This window comes from Stegostoma tigrinum, chromosome 2 (assembly GCF_030684315.1).
Source record: "Stegostoma tigrinum isolate sSteTig4 chromosome 2, sSteTig4.hap1, whole genome shotgun sequence".
Classification (NCBI taxonomy): Eukaryota; Metazoa; Chordata; class Chondrichthyes; order Orectolobiformes; family Stegostomatidae; genus Stegostoma; species Stegostoma tigrinum.
Genome location: NC_081355.1, coordinates 104,826,131 through 104,840,471, shown reverse-complemented (window position 1 = coordinate 104,840,471; position 14,341 = coordinate 104,826,131).

The following is a 14,341-nucleotide window of genomic DNA, read 5'->3' as shown; positions in this document are numbered from 1 at the left end:
GACTGCTTGAGACAGACAGGAAAGCAGAGGAAATGAGGAATTACTGAAAAAGTATTATGAAAATTATAAATTTTGTAAATACTAGATGCAATAATGTCACTCAAATTGAAGAAATGAAATTTAGTTTGCTGAGTTTTAATAATCCCCTGATTTTTGTTCCACATGTATATCACCAACCTGCACTAAGGACAACAGTAATACCAGCTGCTAACAGTTGTGAAGGTCCTGTCCCCCTTCAGATTGGCGCCTATCAGTGTTATTGTGTAAACTGGTCAATGGTGATTTGGCAGCCTACTTTGAATCTCTCTGATTTTCATTTCCATTCGAGTTGAATTTTTTATTCATCTTATACTATTGCAAATCAATCTCCCAAGTTTAACAGTTGTGTGAATGGTTGAAGTGGTAGGAATGAATGAATCGCAGATGATCATTTCTGTCTTGTCTCACTGCTACAGATGTTCAACACATTTGAAGTATTAAAGTATGAGAAATCTCAACACTGACTAAAATTACCCTGTTTCTTCCAGTGTCTCCTATTTAATTAGTGGGCACCCAATGCTGGTTTGCTCCCCTTTTCCACCTCCTTCTGTCAGTCATCCATCCTTTTAATATGTTCATGTTTAAGCATCTCACCATGCATCCCATCTCCTGACCTTTGGCCTTCCTCCTCTCCTTTCTGCAGTCCCATCTTGATCACTCATTTCTCTACATGCCTTCTCTCTCTGTCCACAACAGATGGCCATATCATTTGAGATAATGGGAACTGCAGATGCTGGAGAATTCCAAGATAATAAAATGTGAGGCTGGATGAACACAGCAGGCCAAGCAGCATCTCAGGAGCACAAAAGCTGACGTTTCGGGCCGAGACCCTTCATCAGAGAGGGGGTTGGGGAGAGGGAACTGGAATAAATAGGGAGAGAGGGGGAGGCGGACCGAAGATGGAGAGTAAAGAAGATAGGTGGAGAGAGTATAGTTGGGGAGGTAGGGAGGGGATAGGTCAGTCCAGGGAAGACGGACAGGTCAAGGAGGTGGGATGAGGTTAGTAGGTAGATGGGGGTGCGGCTTGGTGTGGGAGGAAGGGATGGGTGAGAGGAAGAACCGGTTAGGGAGGCAGAGACAGGTTGGACTGGTTTTGGGATGCAGTGGGTGGGGGGGAAGAGCTGGGCTGGTTGTGTGGTGCAGTGGGGGGAGGGGACGAAGTGGGCTGGTTTAGGGATGCAGTAGGGGAAGGGGAGATTTTGAAACTGGTGAAGTCCACATTGATACCATATGGCTGCAGGGTTCCCAGGCGGAATATGAGTTGCTGTTCCTGCAACCTTCGGGTGGCATCATTGTGGCAGTGCAGGAGGCCCATGATGGACATGTCATCTAGAGAATGGGAGGGGGAGTGGAAATGGTTTTTCCACTCCCCCATTTCCACTCCCCCTCCCATTCTCTAGATGACATGTCCATCAAGGGCCTCCTGAACTGCCACAATGATGCCACCCGAAGGTTGCAGGAACAGCAACTCATATTCCGCCTGGGAACCCTGCAGCCATATGGTATCAATGTGGACTTCACCAGTTTCAAAATCTCCCCTTCCCCTACTGCATCCCTAAACCAGCCCAGTTCGTCCCCTCCCCCCACTGCACCACACAACCAGCCCAGCTCTTCCCCCCCACCCACTGCATCCCAAAACCAGTCCAACCTGTCTCTGCCTCCCTAACCGGTTCTTCCTCTCACCCATCCCTTCCTCCCACCCCAAGCCGCACCCCCATCTACCTACTAACCTCATCCCAACTCCTTGACCTGTCCGTCTTCCCTGGACTGACCTATCCCCTCCCTACCTCCCCACCTATACTCTCTCCACCTATCTTCTTTACTCTCCATCTTCGGTCCGCCTCCCCCTCTCTCCCTATTTATTCCAGTTCCCTCTCCCCATCCCCCTCTCTGATGAAGGGTCTAGGTCCGAAACGTCAGCTTTTGTGCTCCTGAGATGCTGCTTGGCCTGCTGTGTTCATCCAGCCTCACATTTTATTATCTTGCCATATCATTTGAGTCCCTTCTCAGCTGGTTTCTTTAATGATTCCACGATATTAGTTGTATTCCTGATTTATTGATTATTTATTGATATTGATCTTGTACTTTCATTTCATAATACACATCCATGTCAGCACCTTCACCTCACTTCTATACAGTTTCTGATTATCTTCTTGATGTTTCCCAAATTTCTGGACCATGCAGGAAGGTTCTTCTCACAAATGCCTTCCTTTTGTTTTCAGTGGGACTGTTCCATCACATGAGTTCCTCCAATTTCTGCTACAAATAGTAAGTTGTTAGCAAGAAAACACGACTGCACTTATACCAATTTCAACTGAAATACAATTAAAGAAATTGAAATGTTGAAATCATTTTAGGTTCCATGAAATTCTAACAGCAATAGCATTGGAGCCTCACATGAAAAATGTCATTAACTGATGAGCATCAACAATTTATATTTATGTAGCACTTTCTATGTAGTGATATTTGTGTAGACAATTCACAGCATCGTTATAAAACTAATTATGACACCCAAGACATAGTAGAACATATTCGGTCAGAAGACGAAAAACTGAATCAAAGAGGTAGGTTTTAAAGTAATGTCTTAAAGGACAACACAAGTTAGAGATGCACAGAGGGGTGGGGAGAAAATTCCAGAGCATGGGCCTAGGCAACTAAAGACATGGCCACCAATGATGGGGCAACCAAAATGAGGCAACCACAAATGACCAGAATTAAAGAAATGGAGGGATTGCAGGAGATTACCAAGAACAAGAGGGATAAGGCAATTGTGTTTGGCACCAAGGATGAATATTTTAGCTCAAAGCATTGATTGATGAGGGGCCAATAAAGATCAGTGAGCATAGGAGTAAAAGGGGAATAGGACTTGTTCCAAGTTAAAGTATTGGCACTTGTGTTTGTATGCATCATGTTACAGAGGGTAGAGTGCAGGAGACTGGCAGGTCTGCATTGGAATTCTCAAATCTAAAGGTAACAATGGCATGAATGAGTTTGTTAGTAGCAGGTGAGCTGAGCCTGGGGTTAAGCTATTATCGAGGTAGAATCTATCAGTTGGAAGTTAACCTTCAGATCAAATGTGACAACAAAATTCTGCACAGACAGGCTTAATTTCAGACTGCTCCATGAGAAAGCATTGGAGAATGCAGGTAGAGAATGGAATTTACCGTGCATCCACCAAAATGGTTTCAAATTTTCAAAATCTAATTTGAGGAACTTTCATCCAGATGTGCAATCTGATAATTTAGTAACAGTGGACAAGATAAGAGAGGTTGCAATGAGTTTGAGTTGGGCGTCATGACATGCAAAAGCGAAGCTTGCACCTTTGAATGATATTGCCAATAGGGAGCATATAATGGAAGTAGAGAAATATCGATTATAAATCAATGGGGAACATCAGAGAAGTCATTGCAAGTAATTCTTCGGAGCAATTAAATAAGAATGGAACAAGGTGAGAGCACTGTCACCCAGATGTACAACAGTGGGAGGATGGTATCATCATCCACATCAAACAGATCAAGGCCAAGGAGAGAACATTTTCCCTTGTCACAGAGTTATCGAATGTAATTTTTGACTTTGATCGGAGCTTTTTCAACACTGCAGCATGGCATGACTGTACTCCATATGTATTCATGATTGTGTGGTCAAATTCTGGTCTAACACCGTTTACAGTTTTGCTCATGACACCACTGTTATGGGCTGGATCTTAAACAACGACGAGAAAGGAAAGCAATAGAGAGCTGAGTGGCATGTTGTAAAGACAACAAGCTGTACCTTAATGTCAGCAAGATGAAGAAGCTAGTCATCGATTAGCAGAGCCAAGGACATGCCCTCGATTGTATCAATGGTGCTGAGGTGGTGATGATCAAGGACTTCAAGTTCCTATCACTAACAATGTGTCCTATCCTATCCAACAATACTCCATCTACATCAACACTACTTTCAAGAAAGTGCACCAATGCCATTACTCCCTCAGAAGGCTAAGGAAATTTGACATGTCTGCAATGATTCTTACCAATTTTTTTATTGATGTACCATAGAAAGCATCCTATTTGGATGCATCATGGCTTGGTATGGTAACTGCTCTGCCCAAGACCTCAAGAAATTACAGAGAACCATGAATGCGGCCCAGTCCGTCATTCATAACTGTGTTCCCCCCTTTGACTTTGACTACACTTTCTGCTCTCTTGGGAAAGCAGCTACATAATCAAAGACCCCACACACCCTGGTAATACTCTCTTCCACCCTCTTCCATCAGGCTGGAGATACAAATGTTTAACACACATACCAACAGATTCAAGAACGGCTTCTTGCCTGCTGTTATCAGACTTTTGAATGGATCTCTCATATAATAAAGCTGATCTTTTTCTGCACCTTCACTGTAGCTGTAACACAATAGATTCATAGTATCTAAAATCTAGGACTAGATTCATAGTCCTATTTTTGGACTCCCATATCTGGGAAAAAGACCCTAACTATGCCTCTCACGATTTTATAAATCTCTATAAGTTCATTCCTCAGGCTCTGGTGCTGTTCTCCAATGCTTTCTCATGGAGCAGTCTGAAATTAAGCCTGTCTGTGCAGAATTTTGTTGTCACATTTGATCTGAAGGTTAACTTCCAACTGATAGATTCTACCTCGATAATAGCTTAACCCCAGGCTCAGCTCACCTGCTACTAACAAACTCATTCATGCCATTGTTACCTTTAGATTTGAGAATTCCAATGCAGACCTGCCAGTCTCCTGCACTCTACCCTCTGTAACATGATGCATACAAACACAAGTGCCAATACTCTATCATAGTATAGATTTGCACAGCATGGAAACAGACTTACTCATCCAAGCTGACCAAATATCCTAAACTGATTTGGCCCATATCCCTCTCAGACCTTCCTATTCATGTAACCATCCAGATACCTTTTAAATGTTGTAATTGAACCAGCTTCCGTCACCTCCTCTGGCAGCTCATTCCATACACACACCACCCTCTGTGCAAAAAAGTAACCCCTCAGGTCCCTTTTAAATCTTTCCCCTCTCACCTTGAACCTATGCCCCCTATTTTTGGACTCCCATATCTGGGAAAAAGACCCTAACTATGCCTCTCACGATTTTATAAATCTCTATAAGTTCATTCCTCAGGCTCTGGTGCTGTAGGAAAAAAAGCCAACCTATTCAGCCTCAGTCTTTAGCTCAAACCTTCCATTCCCAGCATCAAACTTGTAAATCTTTCCTGAGCCCTCTGGAGTTTAACAACATTTTTCTTATGACAGGGAGACCAGAATTGAATGCAGTATTCTAAAAGTGGCCTCATCAATGCTCTGTATAACCGCAACATAATCTCCCAACTTCTATATTCACTGATCATGAAGGCAAGCATGACAAATACCTTCTTCACCACCCCGAATACCTGCGACTCTACTTTCAAGGAACTATGCGCCTGGACTCCTAGGTCTCTTTGTTCAGCATCATTCTCCAAGGATCTATCATTGTATAAGTGCTGCCCTGGTTTGCCTGACTAAAATGCGGCACCTCACATTTATCTAAATTAAACTCCATTTGCCATTCCTCAGCCCATTGGCCCATCTGGCGAAGGTCCCATCATAGTCTGAGATAACCTTCTTCACTGTCCACGACAACACAAATTTTAGTGTCATCTGCAAACTCCTATATTCACAGCCAAATCATTTATACAAATGACAAAAAGCATTGGACCCAGTACTGAACCTTGTGGCACACTGTTCGTTGCAAGCCTCCAGTCTGAAAAACTACTCTCCACTACCACTGTCTGCCTCCTACCTTCAAGCCAATTTTGTACCCAAATGGTTAGCTCCCCTGGATTCCATGTGATCTCACCTTGCTAACCGGTCAAAATTCTGCATTCAGTTCTAGTACTCTGATGTACTTATGTAAGGTACCATTTGCCTGTATAGCATGCAAAACAATATTTTTCACTGTATCTTTGTACATGTAGCAATAATAAATCAAATCCAATCAAAGAAACCTGTTTGGAGGTATTCAAACATGGAGTCTTCAGAAAGACTGGATCAGATTTACCAATTGATTAAATTCCATGGCTTTGGATAAAAATGGGATTTTGAGTATGTGGTAGCAGTTTATCAGACTCGTGGTATCAAAGGCATTTTGAGGATCGGGGATGATGGCAGATTTAAAGGTGAGAGAGGTAATACCTGAGCAAAGTGTAAAGCTGGATGAACACAGCAGCCAAGCAGCATCTCAGGAGCACAAAAGCTGATGTTTCGGGCCTAGACCCTTCATCAGACGGTCTAGGCCTGAAACGTCAGCTTTTCTGCTCCTGAGATGCTGCTTGGCTGCTGTGTTCATCCAGCTCCACACTTTGTTAACTTGGATTCTCCAGCATCTGCAGTTCCCATTATCTCTGATCACAATTTTAACCTCACTGCGAAGCCTCTTCCAGGGATGCGTAACCTGAAGAAGTTACCCTCCTCCCTCCGGACCAGCCTCAGGGAATTTCTCTTCCACTGCAACTCTCTTGTAATCTCTTCGGCCCTGAAACTGCTCGACCATGCCCTGAAGCAAACCAGGTACCACAGCCACATCACCTTCCTCAGCACCTGCCTACGGAACGGGATCATCCCCAATGGACAACAGTCTACATTCAAGCCTTCCCAATTTGGCTCCAACCGTGACCACCTCTACATCCAGAACACTGAGTCCCTTCAGCAACGTTTCTCCCTGCAAGTCCTGAAACAGACACTCACAGCCATGTGCTGGCATCTCCAGGCACTGCAATCCAGCCTGCCCCAGCTCAGAGCATCCCTCTGCCAGACTTTTAAAAGCTCTGATGAAGGGTCTAGGCTCGAAACGTCAGCTTTTGTGCTCCTGAGATGCTGCTTCGCCTGCTGTGTTCATCCAGCCTCACATTTTATTACCATGCTTTATTATCTTGGATTCTCCAGCATCTGCAGTTCCCATTATCTCTGACCTGAAAAAAGAGAACCATTTTCAATATTGTCTACCAGGGACTAGGAGGGGAAATGAGTAATCAGCAGTTTAATGTGTATAAGCTATCTGAAAGCATTGACTCCAAAAAAAATCAATTTGAAACCTTAAATAAAGCCAATGATGTCAAAGTTAGTAGTAATCTAGTAAACTGCATAATAACATACAAGGATTTCTGACATCATTTGTGAAGAAAAAGACTTTTTATGGACATATCCTGTAATGATTGCAAACTACTTTTGTAGTAATCCCTTTTCATACATTTTTTAAATCAAGTTTCATAAAGGTTTTTAAAAACTGACTTGATTTAATAATTAGATTTTAAATGGAATCTTAACATGAGCTCTTAGCAGCTTAATTAGCAACTGTAAGCATCTTTTAGAGTGCATCTTTCCATCACATCATAATTCTTCCCATCCACTTCACTTGTACATCTGTATCCAAAACATGACCTTCTTCTCTGAATTGGAATTTGTGCTCTTGTTGTACTGCTACAGTGTAGTCACCGCAAGTGCACACAAGTTAAACTGGCCATCAAAAATAACTCCAGTCCTTCAAAGACCGCTCATCATTTATTACAAAGCTTTGTGCTCAAGCACCATAATGGATAATGACCAGGAACAATAATTAAATAACATCTGCTTCTGATGATGCCCCTGTATTGCATAATCAAAGGATGGAGGCATGAAAGACTGGAGATTAAAGAAATACTCAACAATCATGACCTTGCCATTGAACTGTTGTGGTCGACATATGACTGGTGAGTTACAAGTGGCTCTTCCATTGAGTTGAGTGCATCATACAGTGTTTTAAAGTGTTGGTGGATATCTGAAGTGCAGATGTTAGGCTCTCATGCTGTTGGTACACTTCTGAACATAAAGTACCCAATTTCTATGGAGGCAACAGCAACGGTGATCTACTTTCTGGTGTCACAATGTCAGTATGAGAATAAAAGCAGAGAAGAGGCCAGGCTCTTGCACCTGTTTGACAGGTAAAATCTGTCTTTAGCTTTCGTTAGGTTACCTACAATCACACATCGCTGCTTATACTTACTCAGATATATAACATGGTCTACAACTAACTTTCTCTTAATGTTTTGTCTGTTCTAACGAAGCTGGAAATCCTGCCAGTATTTGAACTGTGTTAAAACAAAACTAATTGCTATACTTTGCAAACATGAGGTGTGATAAATAAGAATTATTGTGAAACAAGGCCCTACCTCCCCACCTATACTCTCCTCCCCACCTATCTTCTTTTCTCTCCATCTTCGGTCCGCCTCCCCCTCTCTCCCTATTTATTCCAGTTCCCTCTCCCCATCCCCCTTTTCTGATGAAGGGTCTAGGCCCGAAACGTCAGCTTTTGTGCTCCTGAGATGCTGCCTGGCCTGCTGTGTTCATCCAGCCTCACATTTTATTATCTTGGATTCTCCAGCATCTGCAGTTCCCATTATCACTCACACATATAAAAAGAAAGCACCTTTCATGACTCCAGACAAAAATAATTATAACCAATTAAATGCTTTTGACACCTTCTGCACAACTACTACCATTAAGTAGGACAAAGGCAGCAAATACATGAGAATACCACCTCCTGCAAGTTCCATTCCAAGCCTTAGAAATATATTGCTATTCCTTCACTGTCACTGGGTCAAAATCCTGGAATTCACTCCCAAATGGTATTGTGGGTGTGCCTATGGCATGTGGACTGCAGGGTTCAACATGGCAGTTTGCCAACAACTTCTCAAGGGCAACTAGGAACAAGCAATAAGTGCCAGCTCAGGCAGTGAAGCCCATTCCCAAAGAATTAATGAATAAAACAGAAAGTAGGGTGAAATCTTCCCTGTTCCTGAATCACGTGAGCTATGATGAGACAATTGGGAAAATCACGTGAGCTGTTTAGCGAGGAGTTTCTTGACATTGAAAGCATCAAGTGCCATTTTCTAATCAAGTGTAGAATGATGAGATGGGATTCTCACTAGTGAGTGGTGAGAGGCCTATTTGCATGCTTTAGCATACATTAGCACATCATTATTATGAATCGTGCCTCATCAATGTTCAGTTTTCCATTCTCCCACCTGCTAGATAGAAAGTAGAAGCTGAAAATTCCCAACATGAAAGTCAAAGAGGTTACCTGGCAGCTCCAGCCTGCTGCTTACTCCTCCAGACCATTCTGGATAGCTAGCATCAATAGAAAAGGGCACAGTCTGTAGTTAGCAACTGCATACTTCCCTTTCCACTAACTTTGGCATCTGACACAAATCTGTTTCACTACATCAGCGTAGCAACGTCCCTGTTCCACGTAGAGTATATTTCTGCACTTCAATGCCTTATTTTAGAGCACCCCAGCTCCTCTCATTGGAATGCTTTAGCAAGGTGACTTTGTGCACAGGGCAGGTACCCATTTCATGGATTTGACCAGTGTGCTGTCAGGGCTGGTAGCTTGTTCTCTTTACACGTACTCACTTTGTGCCTACATCACAGAGCATTTCTGTTTTGCTTATCCCTGTTGCACTTTAATCCTTATCCAGAGCTTAAGTGTCAAAGTACTTCCATCTTGCATGTCTTTTAGTGCAAACACAAGTGCAGGCGACTTGTCATGGTTGCTAGCACTGATCTGCCAAGGGGGTGAACATGTTGCCATATAGCGCTGTGTTACTGTGCTGCTCATTTCACTCCTCCACCAACCTCCTTAGTCAGTCACAGCTGACTGACTTTTTTGAGTTTTTGTACCTTAATGAATACATAGTTGCCGTACACCATGTAATAGTTCTTTAAAGACTATTCATTGTTGCTGAACAGTCATGCGTTTTAACGTATTTTTCCAGTTCACCTCAGCCAATTTCAACCTCATGCCTGCATAATTTCCCTCATTCAAACTTAATGGATTTGCCTCAGAATGAACTACCTCACCTTCAAACATAATGTACAAATCTATCATATTTTCGTCACTCATCCCAAAAGGTTCTTTTACAATAAGATTGTTAATTAGGTCCTTTTTAATGACATAATACGAGATCGACAATAGCTTGTACTCTAGTTGGCTCTTCAAAGCACTGTCCTGGAAAACCAACGCTTACACACTCAGAAACACATCTGAGTGTTAGGGCTCAGTTGGTTTACCCAGACTATATGTTGTTTGTAATCACCCACGATAACTGTGTTGCCCATGCTACATGCTTCTCTCATCTCCTGATTCATACCATGCCCCAAACTACAATTCCTATTTGGTGGCTAATAAATAATTTCAGCATAAAATCTCACGTAGTGCAAATATGTATCTTCAATGTATAGCGGCAGCTTAGCGGATATTCACTCACATCACTAATGATGAAATTTTATTTACAAGTATGGAACTGTATTTACAATGGCATGCCACTCATGCCATCTATTTGCCTTTACAAGGTCTTCTTTCTTTCCCTCCAATTACAACTCTGTGCAGTCCCAGAATCTGCAGTTCGGGTGGAGGGGCCCTCATCCACAGTGAAGTCTGTTGGCCTTAGAGTTTTGGGCTATTTTTATCTGGAGGGACTAGACATGTAGAGTGTGTCTTGCCAGAGGCAGGTATACCCTGCTCCCACAGGCTGGGGAGCAGGCAGAGTGAAGGTGAAACGCCTGGCGCCCTCTGGAGTATCCTGAGAGGAGACTTCAGGTGTAAGGTACGTGGTTACTCTTCCAGTTGGGTGAATAATGTCCTGAGCAAAGCCCTGACTACTTAAGAGGAAGGGGACCTGGAGTGAGATTAAGGTCCATCGTCCATTTGCCACCTCACTGTTGATATTGTTGATGTTGAGCACCAATAGCTCAAATAATGCTCTATGCACATCTCTGGCCAACACTGAGTGTGGTTCTCCATTGGAGCTGCCAATCTCAGTCAGATCCTCACGTGTCAGGGCCAACAGAATCCCCACTGTGTTGGTGCGGTGCTGTTGCCTTTGAGTCAATTTGTCCAGTGTCCCTGACAAACCACCCAGAACTTTTGTGTCCACTTGAGCATGACAGTGAAGTCACAAATGGCCAAAACCATGGGATCTTCTCCTGCCTGGGGCTGAGCAGGTTCACCAGCTGTCCTCTGACTGCCAGCAACATGGGACATTTCTTTATCAGCCTGCTGCAGAAAAGTGGCAATATAACGTATCCTGTTCTCCTGGCTCTAACTAATGTTCCCACTGAGGTGTCAGCATCTGAGCTGGCGGAGGTTCAGGAACAGCCTTGCAGATTTATCCATGCTCTTCTCCTCAGAGTTGGAGGAGGGGATGCCTAGTAGTACTGCCTTCTTACAGTGGAGACCATGATAATACGCCATGTACCTGCAGGAGACAACTAAGAGACTGCGCTCTGAACAAAGAGTAAAACTTAGCCTGTGCTAAGAGTTCATTTAGAGTTGGCGTAGTGGAAGAATAGCAGAGCAATGAACAATACTTCTTACCTGGTTGCCATGACATCAGTGTTTCTGTGAGCACAGAACTGTTCAATGTCCTTGCTGTCCAAGAGCCAAAGTATTCTCCTCATAGAAGGTGAGATGTTGAATGTCGATCACCTCACCACTCGTCTGGGCTCTTATGGTCTTAGTATGGGTCATTTCTCCTGAGCGAACATTAAGAAAGGATTGATTGAGATTAAATTCATTGGTGCACGTGGTAATGCTGGTACTGGTGTGGGTAAAGTAGTGAGGTATTCCAAATGAAAAGTATGCAGCACAGAGGCTATGCAGTGTATGCCGTGCAGGGAGGTTGGATAGATGAGAATGAGAGAAGAAAGATGTTGCATATCACAGTGAGACAGTGGAATATGTGTCTTGATGGGAAGTGGATGCAGTAGCAGTAATAGAGTCAGTTTGAGATAGCAGAAAGAAGACAATGACATTCACCTGGCTGTACGTTGATGTTTATTGACCTTCTAACTAGTCGGCTGGACATATCTTCAGACAGGAGTGAGACGACATCAATCCTTGTGGCTCCCTCAGAACAGGGTCTGGTGTTGTGGCCTCCTCGGTTCGTCCTATGGGAAGAGGATGGCCCCTGTCTGCAAAGTTAGGTGACAAATTCCATTAATTTGCCATGCCTCAGAAAAGTTAATTGAAAGAAGGCAGTGACAGCACTCAGCCAGGTGCACAATGGACTTTGCAACACAACACCAGTGCCAGGAGTCTTAGGAGGTTCTGACATTGGTGAATCCTTCCACTTACAGCGAGTGGGAGAATTAGAAGAGCAGGGTGACATAGGAGAATGGTGCATGGTCAATGAGTCGAGTTTGGGACAACTTTAGTCTCATAGAGAAACCCTTAATACAACTTGGCGGCAATGTCACTTAGCTGATGTTTAGTAAGATTCAACCTGTAGCCACTGCTGTAATGCAGGGAAGGAGTTAATCAATCTGTAAACATCAAGGGCCCACAAACAGAAAAATCATTAAATTATATATTCAGTTTTTTTTAGTGATGTGTTGAGGGGTAAGTATTGGCCGTGACCATGGAGAATGTGCTCATCTTCTTTGAAATAGTGCCATGAGATCTTTATGTCCATGAGAGTGTCAGTAGGTTTTATTTAACATCTGAACGATTGCACATCTGTCAATGAAACAATTCTTCAGTTGGGTATAGAAATGTCGCTGTAAGGTATCGGCTTAGATGTCAATGTATAGGTTCCTGAACTTCATCACTGAATCTTCATGAATGATGGATAAGTGGTACCACTCAGCCACAATTAAAATCTCAATGTACATTTATTCTGAGCTGTTGCTTTAGCCTATTTTAACTTGTGTGTCCCCTGTCTCTGAATTAAAAAAAGAGACATCATCCTCATGCAATGCTTCAGATTATAACAGAAGGTCTCTCATTTTGGCAAGAGAAGCAGGAGATATCAGATATAAGTCTACTGCCCAAATACAGCAGTTCCTTTTTTCACAGAGATGGGAATTGAGGTGGACCATGGTTAATGCAAGCAGAGTTCGTACAGGAGATGGCAGTTTCAATGATCAGCTACTTTATGGAAATGAAAATGCGGAGATGAGACCAGGTAAAATAGAACTGTTCTTAATAAATTTGTTTTTGATAGCCAGAGCACTCCTTTGGAGGCATAGATATAGTTGCAGGATACTATGGGGATGGAATAGGCACCCTGTATGAATGTTAACTACAGAGATCATTATATGTAGAAAGTGCATAAACTCCTTGGAATGCTGAAATCTTGAAAGACCTGCCAAGAAGTGTCAGGATCTGTCAAGAGATGGCAAACTCTCAAGTGGTAAGAGCAGACAAGAAGTGTCAGCACTATCGAAATATGATTCTATTAACAGGGTGCTTTTTACAATAGAGTGCATTCTGAACTTTAAGTAATATAACATTTTTTTCATGATGCACGGGTACTTCAGGGTACAAAAATGAGTTGACATTTTAGGTAAAGTGGAAAAGATGTTGGGTCAGAAAGGCCATTATTTGGCATGAGGTATGAGAGACCATTGACATGGACAAAGAGACATAGGGTGACATAGAGAGTGTGGGTGGCCATGGGAACAGGCATAGGCCTTAGATGGTACAGGTTGGCATGGGTGGGACATGAAATGAAGGAGAATTAGGGGACTGTGAAGGGTCAGGGCTGAAGGATTTCAATTTTTTCCAATTTTTGGACAAATTGCTAAAGTGCTGAAATTCTGAAGCAGACTTCCAATCAACTGACAGCATCCTCAGCTCTTCCTGAATTTACTTGCTCAACTTCCAATCCTGCTCCCCGTCACTGCCAGACATAGGAAGTAGGGACAGTCATTGTAAAAGCTTCACAGAAAATGTAAACTTCAGATTCTTGTCAGGCAGGTAGATGTTAAAGATCCCAAGGTGCTCAGTAAACATGCAGAAAGACGTTTTTTCTGGTTTTCTGGCCAACATTCCTCCCTCAACCAATACCACTCGGAAACCAATTAGTTGGTCATTAAATTTCATCACTGCAGGAGACACTGAGGCACTACATATGTGAAGCAATTATTTTGCAATTCCAAATTAACTCATTGTGTAAACTAATATGCAACATTTTGATGTGTTGAAACAACAGGCAAATTTTACAATTGTTTAAAATTGGTAGAGGAAAGAACAGTGAATGTAGCAGCAACATGTTATGCTGACAATGCCTTGTACCTAAGATCCCTGTTGTTCCATACCACATGGAGAAATCCCATCCTGTTCCCTGTTACAAAACTAACAGCACTGTTGACTTTTCACTGTTTGGTAAACTATTTTGATCACCTCTGCGTCAGGCAAGCTGCAGGATTAGAGGTAGATTGAGGTCAGAGTGGAGGTGTTGGCTCTGCTGCAGCCAAAAGGCAGAAATGCTCAA